Source organism: Mauremys reevesii, linkage group 2, assembly GCF_016161935.1.
Source record: "Mauremys reevesii isolate NIE-2019 linkage group 2, ASM1616193v1, whole genome shotgun sequence".
In the NCBI taxonomy this organism is placed as follows: Eukaryota; Metazoa; Chordata; order Testudines; family Geoemydidae; genus Mauremys; species Mauremys reevesii.
This window is the reverse complement of record NC_052624.1, coordinates 7614861-7633410: the sequence shown is the minus strand read 5'-3', so window position 1 is coordinate 7633410 and position 18550 is coordinate 7614861. Positions and strand designations below refer to the sequence as shown.

At 47.2% G+C, this 18550-nt stretch overlaps 1 protein-coding gene across 1 annotated transcript in view; it reads left to right on the top strand.

Annotated features, from left to right (window-relative positions):
• WNT9A (Wnt family member 9A) overlaps positions 1-18550 on the top strand; it is a 67921-nt gene that overhangs the window by 22550 nt on the left and 26821 nt on the right. The window lies entirely within an intron of this gene.

The following is an 18550-nucleotide window of genomic DNA, read 5'->3' as shown; positions in this document are numbered from 1 at the left end:
TAGAGAATCCACCTCCCTGAGAGTTGGTGGCTAGGTTGACAGAGGGATCCTTCCATCAGCTTAGCTCCGTTTACACCAGGGGTTCAGTCTGCTTAACTACACCTCAAGGGTGTAGATTTTTTCACACCCCTGAGTGATGCAGATTGGTCAAACTGACTCTTGAGTGAAGACCAGGACATAGTGTCAACCTACCTTCAGTTTCAATAACGCAACTTATTTTCTATTTACCTCTTTCTGGAGATGGACTTCTGGAGGCTTACTTGGGCCAAGGTCCTGTAACAGTTCCTTGATGTCAATTCAGAACAGTGGAATTAATTGGTAACCACTGTAAATCCTACTGATTTTTTTTGGCTTAGGAACGTGCAGGCTGCAGACTAGTGTATTTCCTGGTTGCACAGGGCCCTTTCATAGCTGTTTTGAATTCTCAGTAGGACATAGCAAGCTAGACTGACATCAGGAATTATAGGAATTTGTCCTCAATAGATTCTACCTTTCTCCCACTTTAAAAAAGTTACATAATTCTATATATGTCCCAATCTGAGGAACTGTCCCAGATTGAGGTGTCATTAGAGGTGTTTTGGAATAAAATTGATAAACTAAACAGTAATAAGTTACCAGGACCAGATTGTATTCACCCAAGAGTTCTGAAGGAACTGAAATATGGAATTGCAGGACTGCAAACTGTCTGTAACCTATCACTTTAAATCTGCTTCTGTACCAGATGGCTGGAGGAGAGCTAATATGATGCCAATTTTTAAAAAGGGCTCCAGAGATGACCCAGCAATTACAGGCCAGTAAGCCTGACTTCTTCTTAGAGTGATTGCTCCTATGCATTCCAGTTAGGTGTGTGCGCCGCGCGTGCACGGCTCTTTGGAACATTTTTACCCTAGCAACACCGGCGGGCCGACTGGGCGCCCCCTGGAGTGGCGCCGCTATAGCGCTAGATATATACCCCAGCCGGCCCGTCCGCTCCTCAGTTCCTTCTTCCCCCCCCGTGATGGCCAGTTGGAACAGTGGAGTGCTCGTTTGTCCTCCACTTCCCTAGCTCACCTTGGCAATTTTCCGGAGGTGGGGGTTTCCCCGGATAGACCTGTTTGCCTCCAGGGAGAACAGGAAGTGCCACCAGTTCTGTTCGTACCAGGGTCGCGCCCCGGGCTCCCTGTCAGACGCATTCCTCTGCTCCTGGTCGGGTCACCTCCTATATGCCTTCCCTCCGTTCCCGCTCGTACATCGGGTGCTCCTCAAGCTTCGGAAGGACAGGGCCCGCCTCATACTTGTCGCTCCAGCCTGGCCGAGACAGCACTGGTATACTCTGCTGCTCGAGCTCTCCGTACAAGATCCCATCCCTCTCCCCTTGTGGCCGGACCTGATAACGCAGGACTTCGGCAGGCTCCGCCACCCGGGCCTGCAGTCCCTCCATCTTACAGCCTGGTGCCTGAGTGGTTGACCCACACGGAGCGCGTTTGTTCAGTGGCGGTCCAGCGAGTCCTGCTAGAGAGCAGGAAGCCCTCCACTCGCGCGACTTACCTCTCGAAGTGGAAGCGATTCGCAATCTGGTGCGATCAGAGAGACCTGAATCCGTTCGTTGTCCCCATACCAATGATCCTGGACTACCTCTGGTCACTTAAGGAGCAAGGTCTCGTGGTCCCATCGTTGAAGGTGCACCTAGCGGCCATATCCACCTTCAGGCCGCCCGTCGGTCACCGGTCCATCTTCTCCAATCCGACGGTTTCCCGCTTCCTCAAAGGCCTAGATCGCTTGTTCCCGCCAGTGCGACGTCCTACTCCACCCTAGGATCTGAATCTGGTTTTGGCCAGGCTCATGAGAGCCCCCTTTGAGCCCTTGGCCACATGTTCGCTGCTCCATCTCTCGTGGAAAACAGCTTTCCTCGTCGCCATAACCTCAGCAAGGCGAGTTTCCGAGCTCCATGCCCTGATGGCCGGTCCACCGTACACCATCTTTCATGCAGACAAGGTTCAGCTTCGGCCACACCCGGACTTCCTTCCTAAGGTGGTGTCGGCCTTCCATTTAAACCAGGACATTTTCCTTCCTGTTTTTTCCCGAAGCCGCATGCCTCGAGTCGGGAACAACAGCTGCACACTCTGGACGTCCGCAGGGCCCTTGCTTTCTACATACAACGAACAAAATCCTTCCGGCGTTCGCCCCAACTGTTCGTAGCAGTTGCGGAGCGCATGAAAGGCAAGCCAGTCTCCTCTCAGAGGATTTCCGCCTGGGTCACTGCATGTATCAGAACATGCTACGAGCTGGCTTGTGTGCCAGCTAACCGTCTCACCGCTCACTCTACGAGAGCGCACGCCTCGTCTGCCGCCTTCCTGGCCCATGTCCCCATCCAGGACATCTGTAGAGCGGCCACCTGGTCTTCTGTCCACACCTTTGCTTCCCACTACGCGTTGGTGCAGCAATCCAGAGACGATGCAGCCTTCAGCTCCGCAGTCTTACACTTTGCCACGTCTCACTCTGACCCCACTGCCTAGGTAAGGCTTGGGAATCACTTAACTGGAATGCATAGGAGCAATCACTCAAAGAAAAGACGGTTACTCACCGTTGTAACTGTTCTTCGAGATGTGTTGCTCCTATCCATTCCAGACCCGCCCTCCTTCCCCACTGTCGGAGTAGCCGGCAAGAAGGAACTGAGGAGCGGACGGGCCGGCTGGGGTATATATCTAGCGCTATAGTGGTGCCACTCCAGGGGGCGCCTAGCCGGCCCGCCGGTGTTGCTAGGGTAAAAATGTTCCGAAGAGCCGTGCACGCAGCGTGCGCACACCTAACTGGAATGGATAGGAGCAACACATCTCGAACAGTTACAACGGTGAGTAACCGTCTTTTCAGTACCAAGCAAAAAGAACAGGAGTACTTGTGGCACCTTAGACTAACATTTATTTGAGCATAAGCTTTCGTGGGCTAAAACCCACTTCATCGGATGCATGCAGTGGAAGACACAGTAGGAAAATATATGATAGAGAACATGAAAATATGGGTGTTGCCATACCAATTAATCACCCTCGTTACAGTTGGTATGGCAACACCCATTTTTTTCAGTGTCTGTGTGAGATTCCTACTTTATCTTCCACTGCATGGGTTTTAGTTCATGAAAGCTTATGCTCAAATTCCTTTTATCTCTAAGGTGCCACAAGTACTCTTGTTCTTTCTGGAAATGTAGACACTTTTTTTTATTTAGCTGAAAGTTCTCCAACTTGGCTATGTTCTTGCTTAACTCAGAAGACACTACAATAGATGGCTCCTTTCATCTCTAGAGTTAGGTGGCCCGATTCTCCTTTATTAAACCCACATTAGTTCAGTGAAGTTGCTCCCACTTCTCATCAGGGCAAGTGAAAACAGAATCGCAGGTCCATAGTTGAAGGTGTAAACACTAAATAAACTTGGATATAGTTCACCAGAAACTGTAGTGGGCTGGGAAATCACAAGTCTAAGGGGCTATTTTTGTTTTGTGCTTGAATTAATTGACTGGAGGAATAGATTTGTGTAGACTTGCTATGGATTCAGCAGATGCGTGGATGGTGATCTAATATAAGTAAGCTTCTGCTCTGATGGGTCCCTTTCTCCACCTGGAAAACCAACATCACTCTAGCAGATAGAAAATGGGCAAAGTGGTTGGTTGAGGAGCTGCTGTGCTTGATCTGTGATTACAAGGGTGGGGTACGTGTACAGTGCTTTGAGGTGGTCAGACTTGCAACTCAACTCTCTAGCTTGGGGAGCAGGGTAAAGAATGTTGGAGGACTTCTTACATTGAGGCTAAGAGGCACCCAATGAGTTATGGTCCTTGGAAGATCTGAGCAATTCCAAGAACTATTTCAGGAAGGAGAAACAAAGATGGGGCAGACTCACTGAACACCAGTTGGGAAGGGATAGCTCAGTGGTTTGAGCATTGGCCTGCTAAACCTAGGGTTGTGAGTTCAATCCTTGAGGGGGCTGTTTGGGGATTGGTCCTGCTTTGAGCAGGGGGTTGGACTGGATCTCGAAGTCCTTTCCAACCCTAATAATCTATGATTTTATGACTGCAAAGCACAAGACAGAAGGTGACTAGTGATGGATATAGCCAGAGAAGAGGGCCTTGGTGCTAAAGGAGCATTGTAATGGAACTCTGGCGCATCAACTTCTCAAATTAAATAGGTGCACTTTGTCATAAAACAATGAAGCTTCCACCACTTGTGGCCTTTTTATAAACTCACAGTATCCTCCACCTGGTTTTTGTTTAGCTAAAATTTGTTCAATTTCTAATTTTCTCCCTCAATTTGTATTTACACCCTTGCTCTACCATTATGCATCAACACCCTCCTAACTCATCAGTTAGCCAGCTATACATATAGTTCAGCCTTCCCTGGCTATCTCCAGCCCCTTGACCTCTTTCCTCTGAATACTCTAGCATTTTTTTTTTCTGGTGTTGAACTGAATGCTGTGTTCCAGGTCTTGTCATCCTAGTCCATGCAGGAGGATAAATTTTGTGGATTTGTTTTCAGGAGGGGGATTGTTTCACTGCTTTCAGTTTGTTATGGCTTCTGACTTATTCCTTTTTGGCATTACAGCTTTCCAGGTTTTTCCCTCTTTTGAATTTGTCCCTAGATGCATGGTAGAATCTAATCTGAATTCCTGCCACTGTCTCCAGCCTGCCTAGATTCCTTGTCACTTGTCCCTTACTAGCTTGGGGGAGGAGTGGGAGAATTCTACCTTCCACATGACTGAAAGGAGGGGGAATGTTGGTAGCTGTCCAACAGCACGCAGCAGTGACAAGTTCAGAAGGCAAGTGAAATGCCATATCAGATTGCAGTAGCTGACTGGACTACTCTAGCTGTACACGGTATCTGTTGTAGAGCTGGGTATTGGAGAAATGGCATCAAGGGATTTATGTGGATTAATTTTTAGTTCCTTGTCTCCCTCTAGCAGCTGAGCCGCAAACTTATGTTTGCTACCATCTCTTGAGCTGTAGAACCGTTTGCTGAAGCAGTAGAAGCTCATGCTTTTATATCTGCAGTCCCCAGTTAGTCTCTACCAACGTCTTATGGGCAATGATGCCCTGGTCAGGCTCAGGAAGGAGGAGAGTTCTCATTTTATGCAGCAGATTGGATTAACTAGCTCAGGAGGTCTCCTCTTGTCTTGTTGACAATGGGCCAAATTCTTCTCTTTTGTAAGAGAATGTACAACTCCAATGACTTCACTGGGAGTTGCACACCTGTACTGAGGTTCAGAATCTGACTCCAGGTGTAGCGATCCCCTCTTCCTTTGACATGGCCACTCTGAAATCCTACTATAGCTTTTTGGCTCACCTTCTAAATGGGTGGTGATGGGGGAGGGGGGGCGTATTCTAAAGGTGTACTAGTTTAAGAATGTTCTAGATTTGTTCCCCAGGGCATATAACTAAAACAGAAGCCCTGCATGGGACTGAGGACACTTCTCAAAGCTATTGGACTAGACACTTTAAAAAAAAGTCTGTAGAAGTGGCGTTGTGTGGTTTAATGTTCACTGGATCTCATTGTGCATGTGGAATTTTGATTTAGAAATCCATGTGCAAGTGGTGGTTTGGTTTTTTGTTTTTAATCTAATCGTTCAATGATAATTGTGTGACCTGTGGGCCCAAGCTATATCTGCACAGGTTGCCTTCAAGTCATGCCTTCCAGGACATGAGGTAACATGGGTGTAGCCAGAGGCCTGGTTTGGCCTGCCGAGCACCTCTAGATGGAGGTGTGATGGAAGGGACACAACTTGGTGCATTTATGGGGCTGGCAACTGCAGGGGCAGATTGTTGCAAAGTGAGTGAGAGCGAAACATGAACTCCCACAATGCATGTTGCTGGCTTCCCCCCTGGGGGGCGGGGGCAGTTTCTGTAGGGTAGAACCTCACTGTAAGAAGTAGCAGATGGACCATACTGTAAATAGTTTCAGACAACTATAAGGAACAATCCTGTGTTGGGGTGGATCATGGGTAACATTGTGATAGGGCTTTCTCATCTGCAGTCTCACCCCTTCCAATTGACACACACAGCCCATTCAACTCATAATCTTGATGTAACAAAACCACCTTGTGGCCTCTGTATTTGGGTTGATCTAATTTGGGATGGCAACAGTTCCTGAATCAACAGCTTTGGGCTATTTTAGGGGGTGAAAATCTGCCATTGGCACCACTGAAGGAATTTACAAGTAGCAAGCTAATTATGTAAATGTCCACTGTCCACTTGTTAAGATCTTCTTAAAGTGTTTTCCCTAATCTGATTGGAACTTGCTATGTTTAACACTCGGTTGATTCTTTTCTTTTTTTTGTGGGGTGGATGTTAACTTAATACACTGGATATACAATCAATACAGGAAGGAAATGTTTGTCTTAATACACTGGTCTGCATGATTTTGGATAATAGATCTTTTTATTTTGACTAATCTGTGTAAAGTGCTGTGAGCTTATAAAGTACTGCGCAACTGCTAAGCGCGGAGACACTCGGCAGCCTCAATTTGTTCATTCCACTCACAGGCCCTGATTGAAACTGGGGCTCTTTGTACGAACCTGCCAAGTAAGCAACAGCCCCTGCCCCCAAAGAGATCCCTGTTTAGATCTTTGAGAGACAAAAGGGAGTGTTATCCTATTTTACAGATGGGGTGGAGGGAATGATTATTTTTTTCTTCCCTCCCCCACCCCTCCAAACATGCTGAGCACAGCAGCTCCCATTGAAGTCCATGACCAGTTCAGCTGCAAGCACTCACCCTCTCTTGAATGTCCTACCATAGGTGACATGCCCAAGGTTGCACAGGAAATAGCTTAACACATCAACCACATTCCTTACTTTCTTACCTGAGGAGGGCAGTGAAGGGCAGGAGTGGTTTCTTGTGGTGACAGCCAGGATCCAGGGGTAAGGAGGACTCCCTTCTTCAGTACCAAGCTTTCCACCATGGACTTGGTGGAGGGGCCTTGGCAAATTTTCACCTCCCTTTGCCTTTGAGGCATGGAACTCGGTCCAGTCAGTGGAGCTACTGGTATGCTTAAAGCAGGGCATGTGCTCAAGCACCTTGGCTGAATCAGGGTCTTGATGTTGCCTTGCATCCATCTGTTTGGCTGTGCAGGACTTAACGTAAGCTCAGGTCTGGATCTGATTTGGTCTCACTCTAGTTGCCATGATCCCATGAGTGAGAGTGCCCACACCCAACCCCACAGCAATCCATGTTTCTCTAGCTCATCAGTGTATATCTGTTCAAATATCACTGCCCCTCTACACAGGTGACTATCCCTGTTAAAGCTGCACATGGGGTTCTTGTAAGCTGCTCAGTTCCATCAGACTTATGGGGGTGGGGGGCAGGTCATGGGCTGGTATGTCCTCCTACATTTTGCTGCTACGTCGGGCTTGTCTATGCTGCCTGCTGATCCGGCCGGCAGCAATCAATCCAGCAGGGGTCAATTTATCACATCCAGTCTAGACGCAATAAATCGAGCGCTCTCCCGTTGACTCAGGTACTCCACTGGAGCGAGAGGCAGAGTTGATGGGGGAGTGTCAGCTGTTGACTCACTGCAGTGAGTCGATCTAAGATACATCGACTTCAGCTACGTTATTCACCTTTAGGATTGGGAGCCCTAGCTAAGACACTCTGCTGAACTCCACATCCGTCATTTGGAAGGAAGACTGCACGCAACACAAAGCACTTGACACCTCTTGGGTTGAAGGAGGAAAGCAACACCAAAAGTTAAACCACAGGGCAGTTCAAGAGCCACTTATCCATTGCTCTCCTCCCTGGCTCAGATTGACTCCCCTGCTACTTGTCCAGAAGGCTGCAAATGGATTCGTGTATATAGGCTTACACCACCCTCATGACCAGAGTAGGTGAGCACCTTCCAGTAGTGGATTAAGAACTGTGGTGAATATCTTGTCACATTGTTTGCAGTGTGGCTGTAGCTGTGTCAGTCCCAGGATACTAGATAGATAAGGTGGGTGAAATTTTCTTTTTAATGGACCAACTTCTGTTGGTGAAAGGTTCCATCAAAAGCGTGTCTTTCTTCAGCTCTGTATAGCTCAAAAGCTTGTCTTTCACCAACAGAAGTTGGTCTAATAAGAGATCGCCTTGCCCACCTTCTCCCTAGTCTGTCAGAGTTCATACTTTCCTTATCTTTCTATGCGGAGGATTGTGTGTACACTGAAGTGGTGTCTTGATAGGGTTTTTTTAGTGTAATGCTGCTCTTTGTTAGAGAAGGCAGGTTGAAATGCACCTTACACTTGAAGCCCTCACAACTTTTGGCTTCAATGGTCCTTAGTTCCTGAGTGAGTTCATTTCACAATCCAGGACTGGCCCCCAAGAAAACTCCTGCAGATACTTAACCTAATGAGGGAATCTCTTAGAGCAGTGGGCCAGGTCTTCAGTTATTAATCTGTAGCTCCATTGACTAAATTGGCTTTGCTTAGGCAGCGCTTGCCCAGAAACAGTAGGGTGCATATCACTTGTTATATACAATTGTTAGTAGTAATGCTTCCACTGTGATTAGCTTCAAAAGCATGTAAATACACCAGTCTCCCTTGAAGGGGTATCAGAGCCTCTTAATTTCCTCATCTCCTAACTAAGGACAGAACCAGCCACTGCACTTGTAACCCATTCCCTTCTCCGGTTCAGTAAGAAAAGCCTGTACCATCCCAGAGGCATAATCCCCGTTCATGCATCCTGATTTCTCCCGATAAATTTGTTTTTTCACCTGTTCAGTTTTTAAACCTGCCTCCAAGATAATATGACATTAAAGCCAGTGGCTGAGTGAAATAGCTATCGCTGTTGTGCAGCAGAGGAATTGCAGAGCTGTAAACTGCTCCCAAAATAGAGCAGATGATGTGTCAAACTGCCCAACCACCCGAATACTCTACGATGTGATAGCTGTGGACTATAAAATGGGGATGGGTGAATTGTTTGGAGCTGCTGGGGTGGGATGGGAACTAATGCACCTTCTCTCAGCTGTGCACACAAAGTGAAAACCTTTTCTGATTATGAAATATTTGGACGAACCCTACTGAGTCTTATCTCTCATCTCCGCTTGTGAAACACAAGTGCCAAATAAAGAAGAGAGGCTGTTCTCGAAGTATTTCTTGCCCCACCAAAACCAGGGGTACTAGCTTAGAAAGCTCCTGTGTCTAACTTTGCTTTTGTGGAAGATTCAAATAAGCATCAAGAGCCAAAGCTTGAGACTTCCATGTTACCATAAACCTTTATTTTGTGCTTTAAACACACTACTTAATATCTCTGGGCGATTAAGGAAACTGCCTTTTGCCACAAGGAGTCTTCCCTCCGCAAATCTTTGGCGTATCCAGGGCTATATAACTCTCTCTGCATCTGAACGAAAGCAGGATTTATTGGCTGTGCAGGACTTGGGGGGAGGGAGAGGCCAGTGCTTTGCATAACATCCATCACAGAACTGTTAGATTTGGGAGGCAAGGCTTAACAAAAGGCTGGCTGAGGTGTTGGGGAGACAAATGAGTGATTCATTACAAAGTCAGATGTGTTCTTTGGCACCGGAGCGGACAGACAAGACTGACATTAACACATGGCATGCTGCGCGAATTATTGGCACTGTGCCACAGGTGCCCATGTCCTGAAGAATTGAGGGCTAGCTTGATTCGTAGAGAAATATTTTGGAAATTAGAGCAGAACTGCCACCATTATCGTGCCTAAATCCAGTGTATTCTGTAATCCAAGTAGCAGTCACTCCGCTATAAACTAGTGTCTCGGTAGCAACCGGGTCCTAATAACCAAAAACCCTTTGGCTGTGTCCTTAATATTGCTTATTAACAGGAGGGCCATGTGAAAATAACCATAGGCAACACCTAGCACCTCAACAGGTGACTAAAGTGGGGGCAACTCATTTACAGATGAGGTGGCTTATCCAAGGTCACCCAGTGAATAGGTAGCAAAGATTAGAAAAAGAACCTAGGTCTTCTGACTCCCAGTCCTCTCATCACGCAGAGCAAGAAAGGAATCGTAAAGCATCTGTGGGTAAGTCAGTCATTCAGGGGAGGGATAGCTCAGTGGCTTGAGCATGGGCCTGCTAAACCCCTCAGTTGTGAGTTCAATCCTTGAGGGGGCCACTTAGGACAAAAATCAGTACTTGGTCCTGCTCGTGAAGGCAGGGGGCTGGACTCAATGACCTTTCAAGGCCCCATCCAGTTCTAGGAGATAGGTATATCTCCAATTATTATTACCCTCCTTAGCCCTGCAGAGTGAGTAGAGACTTGTTTATAACAGTAAAGTCCACACGGCTGTGGGCAAGCTTGTGTCATTACACAAGGCACAGTGGATCAACACTGTCTTGTGAAGTAGAGGGTGGGCCAGAGATGCCGGGTGCAGACCTGGATAGGGTGAGGGTTGGATTTTTAGCCTGTCTTTTTAAAGGACCCTTGCTCATGTCCTTTGTACCTGCTGTGTCCTGCATAGCCACTTTTGGAGAAGAACTGAAATTTCAAGTGCCTTTATTTTACACATGAAACTACTAAGCATGGAAAGCTCTTGAGCTAAAAATCTCAAGTGGGCTATATTGATGTAATTCTATTGTTGTCAATGGCGAGGCACTGGCATACACCAACAGATAACCTAGCCCATGGCTGTACACTGTTGCTGCTGCTGTGATGACTACTCATTCTTGTGTATAAGATTTCTGGCCACAACCCTCACATCAGCCTTGCCTTCTCTTGCTGACTCAAAGGGAGAGAGGAGGGGATGTCCATTACTTGAACTGTCAAACTTGTAGCAGTCTCTTGACCTAGCTTCTGCTGCAGCTATCTCCCACCCCTTCGTGGTCTGCTGAATATAGCAGCTAATTCTGGAGCCTCTGTCCCCAACAGTGGGGCACTGAAGGGGTTAACCCCCCCCAGCCTTTTTTCTCTCCTTCCACTGCTTTCTTCTTATGCCTCCCTGTACCAACACTCCACAGCTACGCTTTGCCTACGATCTAGTGGGACACACGCCAGAAGAAATGACACGAAGCCAAAAAAAGTAGTCAGTAGAATAATTAACAGTCCTGGGTTGCTAAGAATTCTCCGGGAGGGTGGAGAGGGGGTTATCCATGAAGCTGCACGGCCAATGCGGGTGAGAGGAAAGTCTGAGGCGAGAAGAGCTCCTGGCACTAACTGCGGAGGGTGAAGCTAATGCTGTCTTAAATTTGTGAGTGAAAGCTCCCTGGCCCACGCATTCCACTGGCACCAGAGTTCACCAGCAGGTTTTAAGTTGAGTAAAAATCCTCCATAAATCTAGCGGATGGTTTGTCTCATTCCTGAGAGGATGAAGGGGGGGGCAAAACCCAGCTCGCTTACAAACAAAATGGTCTGTTCCAGGGGAATTAGGTCACTGGGAGCTCTGGGTGCCAAGCTACCCAGAAGCTCCCAAAGGAGAGAATGAATGTAATCATCGCAAAACAGAAGAATGCATCAGCGGTTCCAAAGCCGACATGTGGCAGGGAACTGGTCAACCTCTGGTATGAACCACACTAGAGGCAAGAGAATGTTGAAAAGACCAGTAGCTGCCAGTTTCCAGATAGGTGCTTTAGAGGTCTGAACCAAACACCATAAACTCTAAGCGGCCTAGGATCTGTCTACCTGCAATGCCCCCTTCTGTGGTAGTGTGGCACAGGGAGAAATCAGCAGGGATTTTCCACCTAGCTCTCCCTTAGTTTATAACTGAGGGAGCTGCTGACAGGATGCTCTTGAGGCATGGTGCTTGTCTTGCACTGAGACACCCAGAAGGCCAACAAATTTGGGCTGGGGTTTGGAGGGAATCTTATTGTGGCATGGGGGTAAGGGGTGGGTGGGTTTTTTTTTGTGGTAGCCAAAGGGGGGGGACTTCAGTCTTGTGCTGAAGTTCAGAGAATGGTGGAAGTTTGACTTGCTTGCTTTTTGTGGTGATGGATTTCCTGGTGGCTTTTTGGTCCAAGTTGGATTGAGCATCAACAGTCTGGTATCCGCATCTCCTGTTCTGTAAGCTGGAATCTATTGAACACACTAGTTGCATGGATACTTCTGGAAATCTGAAATAACTTAATGGGAGGTTCCCCATGACTTTTCATTTTACCAATACAAACCTTCTGTGAACCTTTGAGATCTACAACAGAGCTATATGTTGGATTCCTCTTTATGGATTCTAAATAGCCAACTGGTTACAATTCACTGTCATATTTTCTGTAAGCACTGGACCAGTGGAAAAAGTGTGGTGACTGCTTCATGAATTACTGGCCGTCAAAGACTAGACCAGGCATCAAACCGATGTCCAGATTAATCTCCATTGAAGTATGTGGAATTGTCCCAGAGGGGAATTGGACCCATTATGCTCCACATGGTGTTTCTACTTTGTAGAAGGGGGCATGATGTGGGCCCAAGGTAGGAAAGTTATGGGGAAAATCCCAATTTGGAATTGCCAGAAATCTGGAAGGAAAAAGACATCAGCTATGATGATCAGTCTGGACTCTGTGGAACTAGTATCTGGCTTCCTTCACTTGAGTCATTGGGCTATGCCTTGGGCCATGACATACACTCATACTGGATACAGTAGATTCGCTCCTCAAAGCATTTTTGGAAGAAAGAAGGTCAGAAGGAAAAGAGGGGCTGGTGCAGGCAGTAGAACTGCCGGCAAAGTAGCCATGTAAAAAGGGAAGATATCAATTGGGGAGTGTTGTACAGATTTACCATTGAAAGATCCTTTGGAAGAGGAGAGCGGCATGCTGGATTTCACCAGGCCTGGCATTCCAGGTAGATGTAGCACAGCAATTTTCTTGCAGTGATGTGGCTCTGCTTGGCTCTGGCAGGGCTTAGGCAACTCCTGATTTTGTGCACGTGCTGGCTTCTGCAGAGACCCTGCCCCTCTCATCCTGCTCGGACTGATCACCCAAAAAAAACCTGCCCCAAAAAACTTGCTAGGTAGGGAACTAAAGGTTTGGCCTGACTAAAACCAGGGCTCATTGAGGGGTAGCATCTATCTAGAGGTTCAGGCAAATCCATATTGCCACAAACACAGAGCTGCGTAGGGACTTTGCTGCTGTCCATGTGGGGCACACTAAACTAAGCTGGAAGATTGAGTGAGAGCAGGGCAGGATCTTGACTATTAAAGCATGGATCACTGCAATTTGATCTTGGAGGGAAACTTTTTTTGCCTTGTAGGGCTGGGCGCAACTGAGCATCCAGGGTAGTACCACTTGCCAACAGATTATTGCAATATTTTAAGTGGGTATAATGCCGGCATCTCTTTCAAAAAGGAAGAGACTAGTTTTAATGGCTCCCAACTAAGAGCTCCATTTTGCAGTTGGATGCGGACTGAGTGGTGAAACATGACTAAGTCCACCTTCAGTGTTAGAAACCACTCCCACCAACAATAACCACCTCGTGGGAGGAGCTGGGTTTGCTCAGGGAACGCCTCCACCATCAAATGCACCTTAGATTGTTTGCTGGAATTATCTCTATTGTTCAGAGGCCCCAACCAAAATTGGGGCCCCATTGTGCCAGGTGCTGGAGAGAGGGGCACAGCAAGTCCAGTCTAAAAATACATGACTGGCAAAGGAGGGGATGGGGCATAGTAGGGTGAAGTGACTTGCTCAGTGTCACAGCAGGCAGCGGGGAATAGAACCCAGGTCTGTGACTCATAGTCTAGTGCCTGATCCACCGTCCCACTCAGGGCGGAGAAGTAATTTCCTTAGAGCCACCTGATTGATAAACAAGCAGTGGGGCTCAATGCAGGCCTCAGTGGATGGGCATTTTCCCCTCCCAGCCCCCTCAAGCCAAAAGAACACAATCACATGTAGCCTCCTAGGTGGCACTTTCATCACCAAAGCCAAGGATTTGCAGGGTGGGATAATTGCACTTCCCTCACCCCTACAGAGCCCTGGACTCTTTGGCAGGAACAGCTCAGCCTCTGTGTGCGGACCTGAGAGGGCATCAGACTCTGACACCATGGCCTCACAAGACCTCACTCAGCCTAGGTTGCATAAAAGGGCTTGATGGGGGATTATAAGGGTTCCATGCCGTGGCAGCTCTAAGCCAGCGTTTCAGGCACAGGCACGGACTCTCCCTGGGGGGGGGGGGGGTGTCTTTTGAAAATGCCACCTCGGCCCTTTGAATTGTCACAATAAAGTCTTGATACTGCTAGGTTGGTGCCCCTTCTGGAATGGGCATAGATCTTGTGCCATAGATGCATATTACTCTGCATCATTTGCTCCACAGGAATTCTTCATCTGGAAGAAGGGTTCTGTTTAACAGCTAGGAGAGGCACACTTCATTTTACTTGTTTTCTCCCCTCCCCCCCTTTTTTTTTTGCCTGAATGGGAGAGTTCTTTGTTGGCCAAGAAGCAGCAACTGCTACTGATCCTGTAAACGTGCTTTGGTTTTATAACCTGTTCTCTTGCTTTGGCCTCAAGCAGACCTGAACCAAAAAAGCCATGGAGCTGGGTTGAGTGACAAATGTCCATTACTTGCTTATCATGCTTGTTGGATGAGTCTTTGCTTGCTGAACTGAGCATAATGGGGTGGGGGGGGGAGGATTTTTTTCTGAAGCTTAGGCCTGTTCACCACTTACATTTTAAGTTGGTGTAGCTCAAGGATGTGGAGAAAAATCTATACCCCAAAACCCCATGGCTCTGCCCAACTAACCCCAGGTGTAGACCTAGCGTCCCTTGGCCTAGCTACCATTGCTTAAGGAGGTGGAGTTACTCCAGTGCTGGAAAAAAGCATGCATGCTGCAGGGTTATAGCTATGGTGCTGCTGTAGCCTCTGTAGTGTAGACAAGCCCTTAAGGTCAGAAGTAACTTCTGAAGGGTATGGCAGGAAGTGATGCCGAAGCCTGGGCTACTGAGCAAAGAGAAGGGCCAGCAAGCAGGCTGAAATCAAAGTACTCCTCACTAGAGCTGGTCTTTCCATGGTCAGGACTCTGAGCTAATGAGCTGTTATACTTTGATGGTGGACAGTCTCCATCTTCTGAGGTGTCAGTCTGGCACCTTTCTGTAAAATATTAAGGGGGTGAGCAGGAACCAGTGGCAATGGTGGAAACCTATGAATGAGAGTTGTCCTATCACCTTGGCTATCAACTGCAAGCCCCCATAGTCAATTCTGACAGCATCCTGTATAGCCTCTTTGCACAGAGCAGTGAAAACAGTCAGGTTACAACTGATCCACTTAATGCTTTGATATTTTACCATTTCTCTGGCTTTCCAGACACTAATCCCGAGCAACTGCTAAAGGCCTGAACTGACTCTGAGGGTTTGGAGTGTTGCTATCTCAGTACTTTCTTTAAAGTCTGAGCTTTTTGAAAAGTGACTAATTTCAGGAGCCTGGATCTTTATTTTTTCTCAACTAGTCACTTTGAATGGGCCTCCTTTTCAGAAGATGCTGAGCACCAGCCCTCAATTTGTTTTCATTAAGGTGTCAAGTTGGGCACTGGAAAACTGAGGCACCAAAAATCACCGGTCACTTTTTACAAAATCTTAGCTGTAGAGTCCATGTATATGTATGTCCCCCCTCATCACTGTAGTATCCAACTGTTGCACAATCCTTGAAATGTAAATCTTCTGGAATATTGCACTGATTCCAGATCAAGTAGATGAGGAAATGGAGACTGACTGTGGATTTAGAAAATACTCCCTCACTTCCATATTTTTCTTTTCTCTTAGATTTGTGCATGCCTCCGAAATAGTAACTGTAGAAATGTCAAGGAACAAACCGTTCGGGCAAGTGTGCTGATGGATACACGTGGTGAATGGCCCATAGAATTTGTTGCAGCGCTTAAATATTGCATGTTCATGTAAACTAGCCCTGCCTCAGTTAGGTCAGATGCCCCTTTTCCTTGGTAATTAAAGGGCCCTGAGCATGTGTTTTATCTGCATCCAAATTAATGAGCTGTGGCAGTAGAGCTGATGTCAACTTTCCAAACAAAGTGGTTTTAAAAAAAACCTTTGTTTAAAAAAAACTGTCTTTGTGGAAAAACTGCTTTTCTTTTTTGAATACTTTCACACACTTAAGTGAAAAATATCAGTGATTAAAAACAATTCAGTGCCACCTTATTTCTTTTATCCCCTTTTTCCTTTAGCCATTAAAAATCCCAATACTTCAAAAGTGCCCCAGAGTTTGGGGGGAGAACCATAAACAATCAGCAAAACAAACAATTAAAACAAAATGGGTTTTTGAATTCCACAGAAACATTGACTTCTATGAAGTGGCATTTAATGTTTCAGTCCACTCTGCTGGGTGTGGGGGCTCAGATCAGGACTTGGAATACAAATCTATTTGTAACGAAATCATAGAATATCAGGGTTGGAAGGGACCTCAGGAGGTCATCTAGTCCAACCCACTGCTCAAAGCGGGACCAATTCCCAACTAAATCAGCCCAGCCAGGGCTTTGTCAAGCCCGACCTTAAACCTCTAAGGAAGGAGATTCCACCACCTCCCTAGGGAACCCATTCCAGTGCTTCACCACCCTCCTAGTGAAAGTGTGTTTCCTAATATCCAACCTAAACCTCCCCCACTGTAACTTGAACCCATTACTCCTTGTTCTGTCATCTGGTACCACTGAACAGTCTAGATCCATCCTCTTTGGAACCCCCTTTCAGGTAGTTGAAAGCAGCTATCAAATCCTCCCCTCACTCTTCTCTTCTGCAGACTAACAATCCCAGTTCCCTCAGCCTCTCCTCATAAGTCATGTGCTCCAGCCCCCTAATCATTTTTGTTGCCCTCCGCTGGACTCTTTCCAATTTTTCCACATCCTTCTTGTAGTGGGGAGGCCCATCTGAACACAGTACTCCAGGTGAGGCTTCACCAATGTTGAATAGAGGGGAATGATCACGTCCCTCGATCTGCTGGCAATGCCCCTACTTATACAGCCCAAAATGCCATTGGCTTTCTTGGCAACAAGGGCACACTGACTCATATCCAGCTTCTCGTCCCCTGTAACCCCTAGGTCCTTTTCTGCAGAACTGCTTCCTAGCCATTCGGTCCCTAGTCTGTAACAGTGAATGGAGATTCTTCCGTCCTAAGTGCAGGACTCTGCACTTGTCCTTGTTGAACCTCATCAGGTTTCTTTTTGGCCCAGTCCTCTAATTTGTCTAGGTCCCTCTGTATCCTGTCCCTACCCTCCAGTGTATCTACCACTCCTCCCAGTTTAGTCTCATCTGCAAACTTGCTGAGGGTGCAGTCCACACCATCCTCCAGATTATTAATGAAGATATTGAACAAAACCGGCCCCAAGACCAACCCTTGGGGCACTCCACTTGAAACCAGTTGCCAACTAGACATGGCGCTATTGATCACTACCCATTGAGCCCGACAATCTAGCCAGCTTTCTATCCACCTTGTAGTCCATTCACCCAGCCCATACTTTAACTTGCGGACAAAAATACTGTGGGAGACCGTATCAACAGCTTTGCTAAAATCAAGGAATAACACAGCCACTCATTCCCCTCATCCACAGACCCAGTTATCTCCGCATAGAAGGCAATTAGGTTAGTCAGGCATGACTTGCCCTTGGTGAATCCATGCTGACTGTTCCTGATCACTTTCCTCTCCTCTAAGTGCTTCAGAATTGATTCCTTGAGGACCTGCTCCATGATTTTTCCAGGGACTGAGGTGAGGCTGACTGGCCTGTAGTTCCCTGGATCCTCCTCCTTCCCTTTTTTAAAGATGGGCACTACATTAGCCTTTTTCCAGTCATCCGGGACCTCCCCCGATCACCATGAGTTTTCAAAGATAATGGCCAATGGCTCTGCAATATCATCCTCCAACTCCTTTAGCATCCTCAGATGCAGCGCATCCGGCCCCATGGACTTGTGCTCGTCCAGTTTTTTTAAATAGTCCCGAACCACTTCTTTCTCCACAGAGGGCTGGTCACCTTCTCCCCATGCTGTGCTGCCCAGTGCAGCAGTCTGGGATCTGACCTTGTTTGTGAAGACAGGCAAAAATCATTGAGTACATTAGCTTTTTCCACATGCTCTGTCACTAGGTTGCCTCCCTCATTCAGTAAGGGGCCCACACTTTCCTTGAGTTCCAGCATTCCAGCTATTGGCTGGGGGTTGATTGCCTGCTTGGTAGGGAGAATCCCTGTGTATAACATGGAATTCCTCCTAAAAATTAAAAGTGTAACTTTTTTTAAGGTTCTAGAACCTTATTTTTAATTCTGGAAGTGATGATCCATTTTTTTTTCATGGCCCTGTCTTTGCTGCCCTCCTCCCATTTTTTGCCCTGTTAGAAGTCTGAAACCAACAGAGTAAAAACACCCCAGCCCTGCACTCTGTGTCTGTGCAAGGCTGAAACATTCCAGTATTTTTTTTTCATTCTGGCTTTAGCAATTCTTCTTTCTTGGCTGGGGGAAATGCATCTTCAGGGCCCTTAAAACACCATAGAGTGATTCCCATTGACCGGCTGCCCTGGCACCTGGCTGGAAGAGGGCAGAGCTAGGAGAGCTGGTTACTGGTAGAAAAGCCAACAAACGGCTCATGCTTCCAGCAGATGTTTCTGCAGCTTCTTTACTCCCTAGGGCTGGTGCCAGCCGGGTCAGCGTCCAGCAGCCCATCACTCGACACCGGGAACGGTAGGCTGGCT